This window comes from Gavia stellata, chromosome Z (assembly GCF_030936135.1).
Source record: "Gavia stellata isolate bGavSte3 chromosome Z, bGavSte3.hap2, whole genome shotgun sequence".
Lineage (NCBI taxonomy): Eukaryota > Metazoa > Chordata > Aves > Gaviiformes > Gaviidae > Gavia > Gavia stellata.
Window position 1 is genome coordinate 39,364,380 of NC_082637.1, and position 18,264 is coordinate 39,382,643.

Here is an 18,264-nt window from a genome sequence, read left to right on the forward strand (position 1 = left end):
TCTTGGAAGGAAGAAATTAAGAATAAGGACAAACTGTAAGGGAATAACTTTCTTAAGCCAACACTTCAAAAAAAAAGAATGCGAACAGCATGAGGATCTATCCTCAAATTTGGAGATAAAAAGGCAGAAAAATGCCAAAGCATGAACTTTGCTCTTCTTTCATCTGGTCCCTCCTCTCAGTTTTACAAGTGAGTGATCCTATCCAACTTCTGTTGCAACACTAGCAGTCTGGTACACGACCAAAGTCAAGACCACTTGGAAAAAAAAGTGCACAGGGCCAGGCTCCTCATGCACATGGGGTTCTGTGACATCATCTGGCATCAAGAATTTCTCCATGAGACGCAGCAGGGCAAGGCAAAACAGCTGTCACTCTCACACTGCTGAGCACTTCTGCACATCTCTGCAATCTGGCGGCAATTTTCCAAAGGGCTAGCACTGGCAATATCAGCACAGGATATTACGCCATGGGGTCAGCAGAGAAAGCCACTGTCCAATACCTACCTCCTTGAAATGACAAGACAAGATGAAAACAACATGAGCTGGTTTTTGTTTTGATAGGGTATGATAAGATTTTGCTGCAGATGACTACATAAGACGACTTAGATGTAAGATCAATTTTTGCTTTTAGCCAGATGGCAATATACTTTTTCAAAGAAAGCAGCTGTCAGACATCAGGTGCGACAGGGAAAGGTGCAGCAACTGGGATCTAGCGGCTTCTGTCTCTTAACACGCATAACAAGTTCGTGGCAGCATAAAGTAGAGTACCAGCCTCCTGCAGCCGTCTCCCTTCACACAGGCGCTGGCAGAAGATGAAGAGCAAGCATTCCCGATTCCCCCACTAGACACAGCCTGTTGGGGAGTGCAGGTAGCGCCAGGCAGAGCAATGTAAGGGTCTGCTTATCCTGTCCAAGGCCAAGGAGGATTACTTCTTGTTCCAGACACAAAAGTATGGCTTGGCCTAAAGCCTCCTTTTGGCATGTTCTGTGACTTTATCAAAGCCACATGGTGTTATCACTAACAGTGGGGTTATCAGGCTATACTTCCCTGAGCTGTAAGGCAGCAACCAAGGTTATCACACTTAGCTAGCCTGAGGTAAGTGCAACACAGATGCAGGAACTGACCACAGTTACACAAGCAAAATAGGCTGGTTTTCAATCCCTTACCACAAATCATCACCTGGGAAGGGCCTATCGGTTTGCCTCCATTCAGTTTCCTGCAATAAAAGATGGAAACCAGTCCATTTGGGCATATCAAAATATTTCCCATGATTATCCATAAAATACCTCACTTGTAAGAGAACTGAGGAGACACATCTTTTCCTGCTTTCTTATTTCTTTTCTCAAACCAAACAGCTGCTCTACCACAACGGACTGAGAAATCATCCTATACCAGCCTGCAAATGTGAGCAGCAAGTGACCTCTAGTGCTCATGCTCACGCTAGAGCTTGGCCAAGTGCCCAAATGCCCTGGTCATGCCATACTGATGGCATGGACTGATGTAACTATCAACATAATCACAATTTACAAGTTACTTATCCTGCAATTCAACTACAGAGAACAGACTTTCGTGCCTTCCTGGGTACTTCCTGCCCTTTGACCAAACTATCCTCCCAAGGTAGGCCTTATGAGGGGAGGATGATGCCACCTAAACCAAAAATGGAAGGATACAAGATAGCTGTGTAACCAGTCACAAGACCTGCAGGAACTCCTCTGGCACAAGTTCCTGCCCCCTGTGGCAAGAAGAGGGAGAACAGGTACTCAAAGCACCGAATACAACTAACACCTATTTCACAGGAGGACAGCATCCCCATTCATTTCCCTTGTAAGCCAAAGGAAAACAAAACCAAACTCCTAAATGGCAGCTCAAAGAAGCACATCTTTAAGTGTATAATTAGATACAACTTCTCCTCCTGACTCAGGTTCTCTTAAGTGCCACAAGGCTCCGCATTGTGGATCACATATGACTATACAGAATACCAACAAACTAGCCAAAACTGACCTGGGACAGCAGCAGAAGTAGAAGAGGGGTAGGAGACCCAGCAAAATGGTCTGTTCTGTCTATGCACGTCTCTGCACACTTCAGAGTGTTTGGAGGCATGGCTGCATGCACTTTTCACTCATAGTCTCCCTTCCACAGAATCACTAAGGTTAGAAAAGACCTGTAAGATCTTGAAATGGGAGGTGCAGGTACAGTTGTAGGGAGCCCTGGAAGGGATACCGCATCATGAAAAGTAAAGGCTGGGTAACAACACCATGTCAAAATTACATTAATTGGGCTATAAATGTGCAGCTCTGTCCTCTGCAGTGTTTATGACCAGTTATTTTGTATGTGCAATAACTGTACAAAGCAGTATCAAGTGCAGAGGATTTAATGAAATGTTACGTAGGTGCATAAAGATTTTAAAATTAACCGGAAAGATTAATGGGTAGTTAACTGTATGAGAAACATGCAAATAACTTCTAGTGACCACATTTCCCATTGAGATTTTCAGTTTAAATAATCAAGGCAGACATTGTTTGCCTACAATCAGACTAAATCAACGGTCTGTGTAGCACTAATTTAGAAAGTTCACTTGCTGTAGCTTGAAGTCATGCAAAACCTAGGACATATTCCATAAATTATCTAATGCTACTGTGAATGAAGCTTCCAGCACTAGCAGAGGAACACCCATTTAACACTACACTACAGGATGCAAATTTAAAACAAGCGGCTGCCTCTCACAGTTACTCCTACCAACCCAGGCTATTCAGCAACTTGCCTGCAGCAACCAAGATTAGTTACCATGTTGTGATCCAGGTTCTCCCCACCTCCTCCCCACCATCAAGCCTTTTAACTGGCCCTCCTCTGACAATCAGTTCTTTTTCTTTTTTTCTTAAATGTTAGAGTTCAACACTTGGTAGTGCTGCTAGACAGCATGGCAAACAGGCAACCCCCTCAGAAGAACTGGGAACTGATTTCAGCAAGAGATCTGGGAATGTAGGCTGCTGGTCCAGTTGTTGAACTGTCTGAACAGAGATGTCAGTTTTGCTTTTGTTTTTAAGTAAGTGTTCATGATCCTCTGATGAAAGGCAGGGTAGAAGTTTCTAAAAATACCACATTGCCAAACAGCCGTTCCCCCTTCCCTTCCAGGCAATCTCTTCAGACTGCTGTTTGTCATCGGCCTGCAAAATCACACAAATCAGTCAGCCCAGTCCTACTTAAATGATTCATAAATCCAATTACATCAGCTTCTTTATATAGTAAGCTGGGCCCTAACATTCAACCTTCAGGATTAGAGGATGTGTAGGTAGCTGACCTCTGACTCTCGAACTGCTCAGGTGCTACATATGGTTCAAACACATAGCTCTATGCTGGGAAGTCACATGTATGGCACAGTAATCTTAATCTCTATCTTGAGGGGATTGGAGAAGAGAAGCCATGAATACTACCTTGGTACTTGCTACCATGTGTAGAAGTGAATCCAGTGGAGGGCTGCCAAGACGGTGGGGGCTAAAGCACTGGCCCTGCAAGAGGAGGCTGTGGCAGCTGGGCTTGTTCAGCTTGGATGAAGGATGGCTTTGGGGCACAGCAGCCCATTGGTGCTGATGGGAGGAGATTGAGGAGCTACAGCCAGGTTTTAAGTGGTGTGTGGTAGAAGGATAGGAGACAATGGGCAGAAGTTCAAACGAGAGGTTCAGATGGATAAAAGGAGAAAAATTTTCCCCATGAGGGCAGCCAAGCCATGGACCCAGGGCGCAGAGAGATTGTACCACCTGTCCTTGGAGGTTTTCAAACCCCAACTGGGTAAAGCCCCAAGCAACCTGTTTTGATCTCACAGCTGACCCTGTTTTGGGCAAGAGGTTGGGCTAGAAACTTCCTGAGGTCCCCTTCCACCCGAATTAGCCTATCATTTCTGGGTTACTGCATGACTCAAGTGCCAGCTTAAAGCAGAGTGACATGTTCATCATCTTACTCCTTGTCTCAGCTTCCAAAGTATAGTTTGTGATTATGCAGCATAAAGATTTTGGCATACAGTTTGCAGGGTCTGGTATGTTTGCCATCCCTGGTCTAGTGTAAGGATGTAGAGCTTACACACTTTCCAGGTTTCAAAGCACCAATTATAAGACTTATTTTAGAAAGCGCAGATGTCCCTGGAAGAAACACAGAGCCCAACATTAAACAGCAACCCACACTTCATACATACTTTTTCTGTGGTAATTAACAGTACAAAATACTCTGTGGCTCACCTGGCCACCTCTTTTGACCTTCTCACGGTAAGGATATATTTTTTTTTTAACCTAGACATACAGATTTACCTAGATGCTTCAAATCAACAGAATTTAAAACATGTAGATAAAGATTTAGAGCAAGAAGCAGCACTGTTCTAAGCCAATTGTAAACTCAATTTCAAGTTCACAAAACCAAAAAAAATTTTACTGTAACAAACATGGTTATATGCTGAACAACTAGGAATAGCATTAGAGATATTAACAGTATGAAATACAGTAATATATTTTTCTCAACAGTTTTGAAATCTTAACCATCAGTTCTACTAGATCTCACACCTCATAGGTTTATTCTGCTGAAAAACAGCATAAGACTGCTTGTTTTGTTTGTTGCTCCAAAGAACATGCAAATTAGAAAATACAGGTGTATAGCACATTTCACAGGATAGATAAAAAGCAGCATAAGAATATGCAGTGGTGTTTGATAACAGTCAATAAAAATGATAATGGGGAGAATAAAGACATACAGTCTATTTATTCTAAATACATTCTCATCTATGCAATGTTTTAAACGACACTGCAGTGTCTTGAAAATTACACTGGTAAGTCAGGCAAATGAAAATAGTGTGACCTATTGCTAGAGTGTGAAACAGGGACTTAACAGTGACTCTACCCAAATACAGCCCGCCACTGCCCCCCCCCCCTTCCCTCTACGGACTATGCAAATTGAAGCAACTCTCTCTGCATAAGCACTTTGACCTCTATTAATTTAAGAGGCTACAAAAGGTAGTACTGTTATTCTAAAGAATGAAATATCGAAATAGTTTAAACAGACCCAAACCACACAAATGTGTGCTCTTTTTCTCCTCAAACACCATACAAAAGTGCGTATCAACACTTGAAAGGAAATCTCTTCCCCACCCCCAGCTTCTTCATTTTAAACAGAAGGCACCACATTGAGCACGTTCTGTTTGAACAATGATTTTGCTTACATCTCATTTCCTTCCTCTCTTCTCCATGTTTCTTGACTATTCCTTGCAAGGCTGTGAAACAATCCCCTGCTTTTAGCAATTTATCTGCCTTCCCTCACTAGAAGTCAAGCCCTACATCAAAAACTGTACCATGGTAATCAATTCTTGCAGCTCAAATTCATTAAGACAACACAGTAAAGAAAACAAAGATCCCATTCTCATAGGGATCATTATACGTAGTAAGAACCTGCAAAAGAATATCCAGAATGCAAAAGACATAACATACACAAAAATTTCTTGTTAATTTTTTTCTGATACAGAGGTTAATTTAAAAAACAAAGCTCCAGCCAGCAGTTCTTCAGCCAAGTTAGTCCTTCAGAGCACTAAAACTATGCTTCAAAGCTCTGCCTCTCCCCATCCTATTTATACTGGCAAACCTCCTGCTGACAAGCTCATTAAAAAACAAAGCAGTTCTGCAGCCCTATTCAGTAACACTAAGGTCCCAGCTAGGGTACTATGCTCACTTTTGAGAGCTACTCTTCAGGAAGGACTGAAATGAGCTGGTGAGAGTCCAAGGGAGAATAGTGAGAACAATCATCAGGGAGAAAGCAGATGGACACAGCCACCCCAGTCATTCACTTGCCAGTTCTAAAACTCCTGGGAGCCCACAGGCAAGGTGGCTGGATGCAGCTTCTGAGGCATCTTTTTCTAGTGGATACATGGTTCTTGAGTTTCTTTCACTAAGAGTTGGGCTTGTAAGTATTCACATTACCTGGTGTACGGTTTGCATACCATACCATATTCTTGAAATTTTTTATTTTGAGGAAAATGCTAGAGTCTGCTTGAGACCCCAACTGGGACACTCCTGCCTAGCTATGCTTTACTGATCTTTCCGCATCGTATTTTCCCCACACAGTGCCCTAAATGAACAGGGCTTGCTTGTTTGTTATTTTACATAATGCCAACTTTTTTTTTTTTTTTTTTTGGTGTCCTATCATGTCTTTAGAGTCTTATTAACTAGCATCCTCTCCCTCTCCCCTCACTCCCAGAACATTAAACTAACAGATGAGTAGCTTTGGTTAAGTATATCACAAATTAGAAAGACAGGACAACTGATAGCCACATTTCCAAGTAAATTACTAAAGCAGCAATAGCTATTAATTTCTCAAGAATGAAAGATAAGTCAATTACAGTTTCACGACACACCAGCATAAAAACCCTTTGCTCTCTTAAAATTGTCATCTATTAATGACTTACAAAAACAAGCCAAGCATGTTTGATCGACACATGAAACTAAGGATGCATTTTATATTCTCTCTGGAAGCACTTGAGAAAAGGTTTCAAAAGCAAGGTTAAGATGCCAAAAGGATTATATTTACCTTAATGATGTACTGTAAGAAAATATGCAGCAAAACAACTCTCCCTCTGTGTGGCTATTCTGTTTCCCAGGAAAGTTCCCTGAGTCACTAAGCAATTCCCATTAATATTACCCTCCAAGCTTAAAGTAATTTATTTATCCTCAAACCCATGCTAAATATTTATATTTGCTGAAGACATCACCCCAGATTAAATCCATTCTTTACAAATGTTTAACTAAGAGATGAACTAGTACAGGCCTGTGCATTACTATTTTGCATAACTTTAGCAGAACATTGAGTTTATTGCAGAAGTCTCTCCTCTTCTGGAGGCCTGTTGTACATCATCAAGCTTTCAGCAAATATGTGTGTGCTCTTTCTAGTTGCTTCGGGAATCCCAAAGAACCAGTTCTGATTTCAATGTATTACTCTATTAAGTACAGTTTCTTAAAACCTTTTAAAAACATAGCTAAAAGAATGAACATTATAGCTAGCACATGACAAGAATCTGTCATTTTAAACTAATGGCCAGTTCTAACTGTTGCAACTTGACTAGTACCTTGTAAGGAATGATGATTTTTGAATGTCTCTGTCTACTTGCTGTGAGATGCTTTGACCTTGATGTACAGCTGTGCTCCCAGTCCCACTCACAAGGAGATGGCAGTGTAGTGGTCTGCTCCCTGAAAAACAAAGTTTCATTTAAGTCATATATAATCACAAAAGAGTGACTCTGAAGCCTGGGACACTGAAGTCCTAGAGATAAGGAGGATATAAAATATATTTCCTTAGTTAGTTTAGCATGCTTTAGCTTCCCTGGCAATCAAGTGGAACCAGTGCTTGAATAAAGAAGATACTCAGCAATATTTACACCTGCAGCAATACTGCAAACTTCAATTTAATCTCTGTCCCTCATTAGGCATCCATGCAAGCCTGCAACCAGGCAACAATGCATTTTTGCAAACTAAATAGGGTACGGACAGGCAGCGAGCTTATATTCCCTTTGTTGCACTGGTCCTCTCCACTACGCATTTGAGCTTTTTGTTTTAATTTAGTCTTAGTCTGACAGCTTAGTTTGCACACGATTGTACAAAGTTAAGCTAGTAAGAGTGTTGTATCTTGAGCACAACCTCGGTAAGAAGAACAATGAGATACATGCACTCCAGTGATTTCAATTGGTAGCTTAACTCCAGTTGCCAAATTATAGCAAAGAAAGAATTCCCAATGTAATTTTCTACTCCTTCCCCTGCTCAACAGGCCTCAGCTACCCCTCTTCTGCACAAGCAGTATGTTAGCTTCCATTCAGCATCCCTGTGAGAGGGCTCCTCCTCTCCCACCCCACTTGTCCTATCCCTCAATTATCCTGTGTAGGAAAACAGAAAAGGAATGGGTTAACTAAGATGGAGGAGGAACTTTTGACAGAAATAGAAAAAGAAGCCAGTGGCTAGGGTTTGTTGGTTGGGTTTTGTTTTTAAAAGAAAACCAACACACGTCTTGATCATCTAAATTACTCTCAAAGAGCATCTTTCCAAAGTGTTCCATCTTCAAAGAAGGATGAGGCCAGACTTCCCTAGAAGAGTATCTTATCCATACTTGTAACAGGTTTGGGGTTTTTTTTCTCTCCAATGTATTTTTTTTTAATTCTGGTTAATATTCCATTAGCCATTTATAGATATCAGGAGAGCCGTAAGAAAGAGATACTAAAAGAATTCTGCAAAACTTCCTCAATTATCTACAAGTCTATCCCACATTTTATTGATGTGTCTTGTATGTGGCACCCACTATTTCCTGAGCACAATCATAATGAGGTCCCAGGTTCAAAAATGCAAACTTAGAGCTTCTAAGATATTTTAAAAATACATTTGGTCTCATATTAACTTCTTAAAAAACTTCAAAAATGCAAGCACCTGCCACACACCACATTGTGAAACTAGAAGGTCCTTTTCCCTCTCTGCTGATTCTTCCAGCGTAAAAGCTTCTTTCTAAAAGTAAAACTACTGTTTTAGATCAAGGCATGATTTCTGAAGTCACAGAACAAAAGAATGCTTAATATAAGTTTCTGTGATAACCAAAAAGCAGCAAGGAGCTATGCTGTGCATTATGAACAAACATCAGCTTTACTGTTCCAGGCTGTGCACAGAATACTATTCTGGAGGCTGCAAGAAAGTTATGCAAGCAAGCTAAACCCAAACTACCACTGCCATCATTTTGCCTCTGCGTGAAGATGCCAGAAGTTATTAAAACCAATCGGTCACAGAAATCACATCACTATTGCAAGCAAAAACTGAGCTAGGAAAATATACTTTATTATGCCTTTGATATGGAAATGTAAATTAATGCCCGAGCAAAATAACATATTTGCCTTTCCCGCTTTCTTTTGTGCCTTAGTCCGGGTTTTTAATCAGGATTTTCACAACTTTCAAATGATGGCACTGGAGCTGGCATCACACTTTAATTCTATTTCTTATTTTGGGAGATGATTAAGAGAAATAAAGGAAGTATTTGAGTTAAGCATGCATCTGAATTTGTGCAGTGAGGAGATGACAGATGAGGACCTCTATATCCTCCTACATTCAGTATTAGGTTTTGGAAACTGTCTCATTAGATGTGGGGTTTTTTTCCTATATACACACACACACGCTTTTAAAACACTTTTTTTATATGGATGTGACAGAGTACCTCTACAAGTTGAGTGATAAGCTGACGTGAGTTATTGATTTGCTTATTCCGGTTTTATAGAATAAGCAGCTACAAGAAGAACAGCGCTTTTTTCTTCAACTCACACTTCGCTTTGCTGCAATTGCTGGTTACCAACCTTTAGTTCCCTGAAAGTTTTAATGAAAACATAAAAGGGATCCCTCTTACAGGCCAATGACAACAGCTTTTCTGCTTTTGTGAAAGTGTTGGAATGGCAAATCCAAAGGTAAGCCAAATACATCTTAACCAGTTTGGAATGTCAAGTCTGTATAACAATCACATCAACTAAACCTCTGCCTGAAAGGAGGGAGATGCCCAATTAAGAACGCTGGAAATAAAAACAAATATTAATGTGGTAGTGTCTTTTGCACTTCAATACTGACTAATGCTCAGTAGTAGATGAAAGCCAAGCAGTCCCCATCACAAAACAAAAAATAATGGATGCTGAAGTTAGCAAGTTTCATTTTTAGATGGCTTATTTCAAGCTGTGACTCTGGCCAAACAAACCTACTCGAAAACAAAGAGGAATTCTGCAAGAGTGTACCATTACTTTCCAACGCAGCTCCTCAAAAGTATCAAGAGCAATGATGTACTGTTTTATCAACATGTAAAGAGTGGCTGCAAAATTCAAAGAGATTGGCATGTAGATAACTTCGATGAAACAATCAAAGGAAGTCACAGTCTAGGACATTCCACTGTCCTGTGGGCAGATTTTTAACAAAAAGCCCTACAAGCACTCATTAACATGACACCAGAAACTTAGGACCAACCTGAAGAATACTTATGTTGATAAGAGGCTGAAAACTGTTGGCATCAGTGTATTTTCTAGACTAGTTTTTGTGGTTTTGGTGATACAACTAAAAAAAAAAAAAATCATATGGTACACTGTATTTCAATTGCTTTCTGTTCCAACTACCATTAGAGGAAGCGCTCTTGTGAAAAAATTGCAGGATAAATCTGAGTTTGGTTATAGCCACAGTCACAGTTTTACTCCAAGCTTTTTGTTGAAGTCTTCCTTACACAAAACTATTCCAAAACCAGCACAAATGTATTAATTGCTCTTGAACAAAAGCCTCACACATTTTGCAATGCTGCTCATATAGGGGAAGGTGGGAGAGAATGACAGTCCCCTTTCACACACACGGTAAGTTTTTGAGGGGAACAGTTATCAACAGAGAGAATTTTCTGAAGCCTAATACTCAAGTTCTGTGGTACAAAAAAGCACTCTGGATTGTTTTTAACAAAACCAGAATGCTCAGTATTTCACATTTTGAACATTAATAGCCTTAATTGACTTCTCTTTCCTTCAGGGAAACAGTATTCCCAAGTATGATGAACTCTTGCTTCCTAGCAGAGAAGGAAAGTTGCACACACAGAGAATGCTTTTCCACTTTTAGAAGCTGCTACTTCTCTCATAGATAAAACTGAAACATATATATTTTTAAATGGGGGGAGGTGGAAGGCAAACATATACACATCAGCTTAGCAGTAAGCAATAAACAGAAAACAACCATTTAATTTTCATTCTGATGAGTTTACACCTGTTCAACCTTTCCATTCTTCAGCAAACTCCTGATTTAGAAATAACACCTTCTCCTACTTACTCTACTAGCCAAGGACAAGAAGTACATAGAAATCTCTCAATGAAACCATAAAGTTTATCTACAACTGCAGAAGATACACCATTTGGAAGGCACAAAAAAAGATTACTTTTTTCATGAATGACTCTCCTCTTTTCTGATAAGAAGTTTTAAAGCTGCATGATTCAAGGTGAGCACAGGTTTTCCCATAGCTACTCACTGATTGCTTTTTAACACTTACCCTGGATGTTGCCACAGATTTGCATGTCTACCCTCAGGAAGCAGCTCCCTCTTGTTAAGAGGAGTAATACCTATCGCTGCTTCTAAAATAGTTATGTATTTCTTGTACCGCATCCTGCCTCTCTCAAGAGTTCCACCACGCTAAGTTATCATCCAAACGCAGATGCTGCAACTGAAGTCATGCCTCTTCACTTATCTGAACTGCTGCTTTTCAAAACGTGCTGCAAGTTTGAAACATAGAAATAATGCTTTTTCCCCTCTCCCAGGCTTGAAGAGTTAGCAAGAGAGAGAAACCAAAGAAAAACTCCTACCAGATTCCCCTGAAACGTCATTGTTACATAATTTGATCTTTGAATAAAACACTAATGAAAATGATTGAAGAGACAATCATGGTTCTAAGCCTACCCGGATAATGCACACACTCCAACTGACTAATCCTTTGCTAAATCTCTGCTGTCTATAATCTTTTGAGTACTAATGGAGCACTAGGTATCTTCTCTGTCAAATCCATCCAGGAAATAAGAGAGATCTGCACAGCAAACTTGAGACTGTTTTAGGCACTGTGACAGACGAAAATAACTTTTGCTTCAACTTTTCTTCTCAGCACCAGAAGGCTCTGTACACTGGAAGTGTTATAAGGGATTTATCTGATCTGTTCAGAAAAGGCATGGAGAAACACTTCCTTACATGACTTGTACTGAATTAAGAAAGCTAACGACTCCCATGATGATACCTACTAGTCATTCAAATGTGCCTCTAACAATGCCAGAAAGCCACTTTTCATGTCAAAATTGTTCTAGCCATGACGTAAGTAACCGTGCATGCCAAAGACCTCAGGTACTAACTACTAAGGTGGAGACAGATGAACATGTTGAAGTAACAGTGACATTTTGAAAATGCTGCAGCACTGTCAAACTGCTGTGTTAAGAGAGACACACTTGACTGCAAAAAGACTAAGGAAATGTTGTAATGCTACTTAAGATACAAAGATCACAGAATCGTTAAGGTTGGAAAAGACCCTTAAGATCATCAAGTCCAACCATCAACCCAACACCACCATGCCCACTAAACCATGTCCCGCAATACCACGTCCACACGTCCCTTGAACAAGTCCAGTTGCGGTGAATTCACCACCTCCCTCGGCAGCCTGTTCCAACGCTTCACCACTCTCTCAGTAAAGAGATTTTTCCTAATATCCAGCCTAAACCTCCCCTGGCACAACTTGAGGCTGTTTCCTCTTGTCCTATCACTTGTCACTTGGGAGAAGAGACCAACACCCACCTCTCTACAACCCCCTTTCAGGTAATTGTAGAGAGTGATGAGGTCTCCCTTCAGCCTCCTCTTCTCCACACTGAACAACCCCAGCTCCCTCAGCCGCTCCTCATAAGACTTGTGCTCCAGACCCCTCACCAGCTTCGTCACCCTTCTCTGGACACACTCCAGCACCTCAATGTCCTTCTTGTAGTGAGGGGCCCAAAACTGAACACAGTATTCGAGGTGCGGCCTCACCAGCGCGAACTACAGGGGCATGATCACCTCCCTGCTCCTGCTGGCCACACTGTTCCTGATACAGGCCAGGATGCCGTTGGCCTTCTTGGCCACCTGGGCACACTGCTGGCTCATATTCAGCTGGATGTCAACCAACACCCCCAGGTCCTTTTCTGCAGGGCAGCTTTCCAGCCACTCGTCCCCAAGCCTGTAGCGTTGCATGGGGTTGTTGTGGCCCAAGTGCAGGACCCGGCACTTGGCCTTGTTGAACCTCATACAATTGGCCTGGGCCCATCGATCCAGCCTGTCCAGATCCCTCTGCAGAGCCTTCCTACCCTTGAGCAGATCAACACTCCCTCCCAACTTGGTGTCATCTGCAAAGTTGCTGAGGGAGCACTCAATCCGCTCATCCAGATGACCAATAAAGATATTAAACAAGACCGGCCCCAAAACTGAGCCCTGGGGCACACCACTTGTGACCAGCTGCCAACTGCATTTCACTCCACTCACCACGAGACTCTGGGCTCGGCAGTCCAGCCAGTTTTTTACCCAGCAAAGAGTCCACCTGTCTAAGCCACGAGCCGCCAGTTTCTCCAGGAGAATACTGTGGGAGGCAGTGTCAAACGCTTTACTAAAGTCCAGGTAGACAACATCCACAGCTTTTTCCCTCATCCACTAGGCAGGTCACCTGGTCATGGAAGGAGATCAGGTAAGATACTAAGATATGAATGCTTTATATGTAATTATATATATAATATAAATATTATGTACTTAATCAGTAATATAGATAAAAATGTAAGAAGAACAGATGACATGGGAAGACCTAAGACTTCAGCTACAACTTCCCTCTGTAAACTACGCATTTTAGTTATCCCTTAATATTATTAGACATGTCTATATTTCTGTTGGTGTGACTTTGTATTGCATGCTACTTATTTAGAAAGTGCTAAGATGAAACCCACAAAATTTCATTACTTACACTGTAAAATAGTCAGCCGTTAACAAGAAGATTGGTATAACCATTGCCAGGTTCTATATTACTTACAATCCTGTGTTATCCATATTTGGTATTTAGCATTCAGCCAAAGTTGTAGGTTATGCTAACACACGCACACATTGAACTCTCTCAAGTTATTACTAAACAGTAATCCATAGGACTGATTGTAGAAGAGCAAAATAAAATTAAGCATTTTTTAGATTCAGGGAGTACCACTACAAAGGGCTGGAGCACCCCTCCTATGAGGACAGGCTGAGAGAGTTGGGGCTGTTCAGCCTGGAGAAGGCTCCTGGGAGGCCTTCTAGCAGCCTTCCAGTACCTGAAGGGGGCCTACAAGAAAGCTGGAGAGGGACTTTTTACAAGTGACAGGACAGGGGGTAATGGCTTTAAGCTGAAAGAGAGTAGCTTTAGATTAGATACTAGGAAGAAATTCTTCACCACGAGGGTGGTGAGGCACTGGAACAGATTGCTCAGGGAAGTTGTGGATGCTCCAACCCTGGAAGTGTTCAAGGCCAGGTTGGACGGGGCTTTGAGCAATATGGTCTAGTGGAAGGTGTCCCTGCCCATGGCAGGGGGGTTGGAACTAGATGATCTTTAAGGTCCCTTCCAACCCAAACCATTCTATGATTCTGTAAAAAAAACCAAAAAACAACAAGCACAACTGTCAGAGGGAAAAATTTAGTTTTCACCTACCTAGTTGCATGCTGATACGTAAGGAACAGGCAGTCTGAAAATTTCTGATGTATTAAGAAAATTAATGTAATAAACCCACAGAAATTAAGTTAAGCAAAGAATTACTTCTCCAGGTCTTAACTACAACTTCAAACATCTGTATACAAAGTATTAAGAAGCTTAGGAAAGTGAAGTACTACTAGAAGTCTGCAAGCATAGCTAACGTCATTAAGCCTGCATGCATCCTGACTTCTGATAGCTTTGGCAGCTCTATTGCAAAGGCAGTACTGACTAGGAAAAGACAAGATAAGCAGCAGGCAGTTTTTTTACTATTTCAGTTTTTAAGAACCTTCTGACTGTAGTAGTCCATGACAATATTCAATTTCACTTAAACACAGAAACATTTAGATAAAATCCAGTCCTCCCTCAAAGTCAGTTTTATTAACAACATCAGTACTACCACAATTTCCCCTATGAAGTTTTGGTACTTCTTTCTGTCCTGCCCTTAACACTTTTTTAACCCCAAATTTTCCCCTTTTAGATCTAAGAAACAGTTCTTACAAAAACTTCCCCAAAGTACTTTTCAAATCCAAAAAAAACATTTAGTGCAGCTCTGGTCCATCTTTTGTCTCTCTGGGCAAAACAAATTATTTCTGACTAGAATAGGTGCCCCACAACTAGCCTTGTACACAGGGAAGCCAAGCTCACACAATAAGCACAAGTTACTCCCAAGTACTGCTTTTGGCTAAATGGTTCATGAAATCTCTGCCTATCTAGAGGGAGTAAGACTGACTCACAGTTTATCGACTTCCTTCAACTTAATTTGAAAACAGAAATTCAAAGCGGCTAGTACATCCATTGTTAGTGAAGGATAGCTTTTGCAGAGCAAACAAAAGGTCTAAAACATACTTTCGTCCATTGTTTCCTGTCAGGGAGTTATCATCCACTCCCCTTCTTCTGGCTTTGTGTTTTTTCAGGAAGAACGAACATTAAGTTTTATTGGAAAGAACATAGCACAATTTTCCTAACTGGGAACACACAAGTGAATAAACATAATCTAAGAATTAAGCTGCTAAGAAAAATATTTGTGTCAACTTCAGGAACTCATGTTTCTCAGCCATATCCAAAAAGATAACAGCAAGAAACTGCCTCACAGTTCAGCTAAAAATACTCTCTGCTTATTCACAATATTTGCTTTCTCTGCTAACCTTCTCCCTGGAGATCTCTCACATTAATTTCTAATCAGTTTACAAACCAAAGAAAATGCAGTAACACACACTTCTATCAAACTGATATAGTGCATTGTGGCAACGTACCACAAGGCTTGGAGCATGTGTTATAGCCTTACATAGCTATTCTGGCTATAAGGAAAGAGGGCTCCATGAAAACTGTCAGCTTTTCTTTATCTGTTCCAAAGTCCCCTACTCTTTTCTTTGCTTCCTTAACTGAAACAGGGGGAAAAAAAAAGTTTCAGTCTTGGGGCAGTGATTTCAACCTGGCTGAAATTCTACAGATGGCTTTCACAAAAGCAGCTCTGAAGTTTGGTTATTTTCATTCACACTGTAAAAATTGTAGACTCAATTGCAGTGAATGGTTTGGAAAGCAAGACATATTTCAGGGAATAGGGAAAGAACGACAGGAGCTCTCTTCTGCATTAAAGAAACGTTTATGAGATCAAAGTGAAAGCTTCCTTTTGTTCTAATCCTTGACAGATGAAAACAGTCATTCTCCCTTAATTAGATGTTGAGCATACTTCATGTAAAAACTGATGACAGAAGCATGATCACATCTTCAGTCACTTCAGACCCAACTACAAAGGAGACAACCATTGCCCAACATAGCCACAAATCACTTTGCATTTTGGAAAGAGACAAAATTCTTTTCTTCCTTGTCTCTCAACAAAAATCTCTGTAACACCTACAGACCTAAGAATTCTCCCATGAAGAGAGCAAAGAAACAAAGGTCTCTTTCGACATGCTTCTTTTTGGGTGACAAGAATAACTATGACAGGCAACTGTTAACTTCCAGAACATACATGTATTTTGTTTGGGCCATATAGCTAAGAAATAGCTTGAAAAACAATCAATGCATACGTAAAGCTTGATCTGTTGAAACAATCTTGAGGCAAAGGAGCATCAAGGATCAGACTGGGGGCGGGAACAGTTTAATGGAAAGAGAAGAGGAGGACCTGGAAACTTTTTTCACATAGCTTCATGAATTGCAGTTGCTTTTGGCTCCTCCTTACAGATAGTCCCTTGCCTGACCAGCCCATATGTTCCTGGAGATTCTCAGAATCAGCTTATACAAAGTTGTGCTAAGGAGGCTAGAGACACCAGCAGTCAAATCTGCCGGCTATTAAGCAGAGCTAGATGATGAAGCAGATGTTGGAACAGAGAGAGCAAGCCAGACTACAGACAGCCTCGCTGTTAACAGTGATGTGCAGGAGACATGTATGGGTTTTCTCTAACGTCTCGGGGAGGGGGGGGGGGGGGCAGACTAATGAGGCAAAGCAAATAACAAAGCTTGAACAAATATGTGAAACTTTGGTTTACATGAAGCTAAACATTGTTGAGTTCACGCTCAGCTTATCAATACAATGCAGGCTGCTCTTAAAGAATTAGTTTGGTATGACAAGAGTAATGACAACAAAATGCTTTTGGGAGAGGTATTACTGAGCCAACCTGAGGAAACATCCAAAGTGGTCCAAAATATCTGAACTCATGCCTAGCTTAACAAAAACATACCCACACCTAACTAGACATCCTAAAGCTGACATTTCACATGTCTATAGACCACACCCGAGATAATCTGCACACCTTAAATAAAAAGAAATTTTTCAGTTCTGGATTGCTGGTGCAAAACAGAAGCAAAGACAACAGCATGGGAAGGGAGCAGGCACTGGGAAAAATCAGAACAAAAGGGGATTTATATTTTTCCTTGCAGACTTCTTATTGGCTCTACTATTGCATCACAGTATTTTTGTCTGTCATTTTCACATTATACACATGAAAATACAGCACTAGTGAGTTTCATTTTCTTCCTAGATTAGAAACTGTGGTTATCTGAGGTTCCAGGACTCAGATACACAATGACTATGCTGACCTGAATTCAGGAAGACTTGGGTAGCTCATGTTTCCTAAAAACAAAGCCTGCAGCTGATGAATACACACCAGGATAGATGCCATACAAGATAGCAGACCAGAGCTCCCACAGCTCACTCTGTCATTACTAGGCTTGGATCATAAACATCCTCAATATGTTCACAACTGCGAGGGTCATCTAACACTGGACAGAAAGGAGTTTCCACAGTCTGCATTCTCATTTGAAACAAAAATCTACAATATTCCCTAGCAACATGCACTTTCAAAAAGCAATCATCTGATTTAAAAGAAAACAAAAAGCAACAATAACAAAACAACTGAAACACAACCCAAACAATAATAGTTTAAGTTGTGAAATTACCTGGAGTGGTCTTCACTGCTGCATGAAGCTGTTTAATTCCCATACTGCAGTCAGTACCTGTGTTAATTATGTACTATTTAAGTAAAAAATAACCTCGGTCCTCTACTGTTAAATGCAGGTAAAAAAATGAAAAAACTTTTGTTTTTTACCAAACTTTGTTTGGCAAAAAAACCAAAACACACTTACAGGAAGTTCTAAATCACAGTATCACAATTTACCTATTAAGAAAAAAAAAACCAACTTTCTGAAGTGGGACTAGGGTAACCCTAGTAGTGGTAAAAGGCCATTAAAGAGGATAGGTTCAGATAATTGAGAAAAGCACCCCATGGTTGAACAGCTCTGTTTTGACAGAAGCATCTGGGAGAGAAATCTGTGTAGAAATTAAACCTGAGAACTTCTCTGGGGATTCCCAAACAACTTAGAGTACTTGGTCACGGGACTGAAACCAAACCTTTAACTGTGAAAGACAACATGCACTGGTGTGCGTGCCAGCATGGCCACGCAAAACCACTCATACCCACTTCGATGCTGCAATCTTTGTAGGTAACTCACCTTTGCAAATATTCTTCACTATGGCAAGATCCATATATTAGAAGACAG

At 40.9% G+C, this 18,264-nt stretch overlaps 1 protein-coding gene across 1 annotated transcript in view; it reads right to left on the bottom strand.

Annotated features, from left to right (window-relative positions):
- TJP2 (tight junction protein 2) overlaps window positions 1–7,211 on the bottom strand; it is a 53,644-nt gene extending 46,433 nt beyond the window's left edge. The window contains exon 1 of the mRNA XM_059834313.1: window positions 7,091–7,211. The gene's annotated coding sequence lies outside the window, so the exon portion shown is untranslated. The remainder of the gene's footprint in view (window positions 1–7,090) is intronic.
- Between the last annotated feature and the right edge of the window lie 11,053 nt (window positions 7,212–18,264).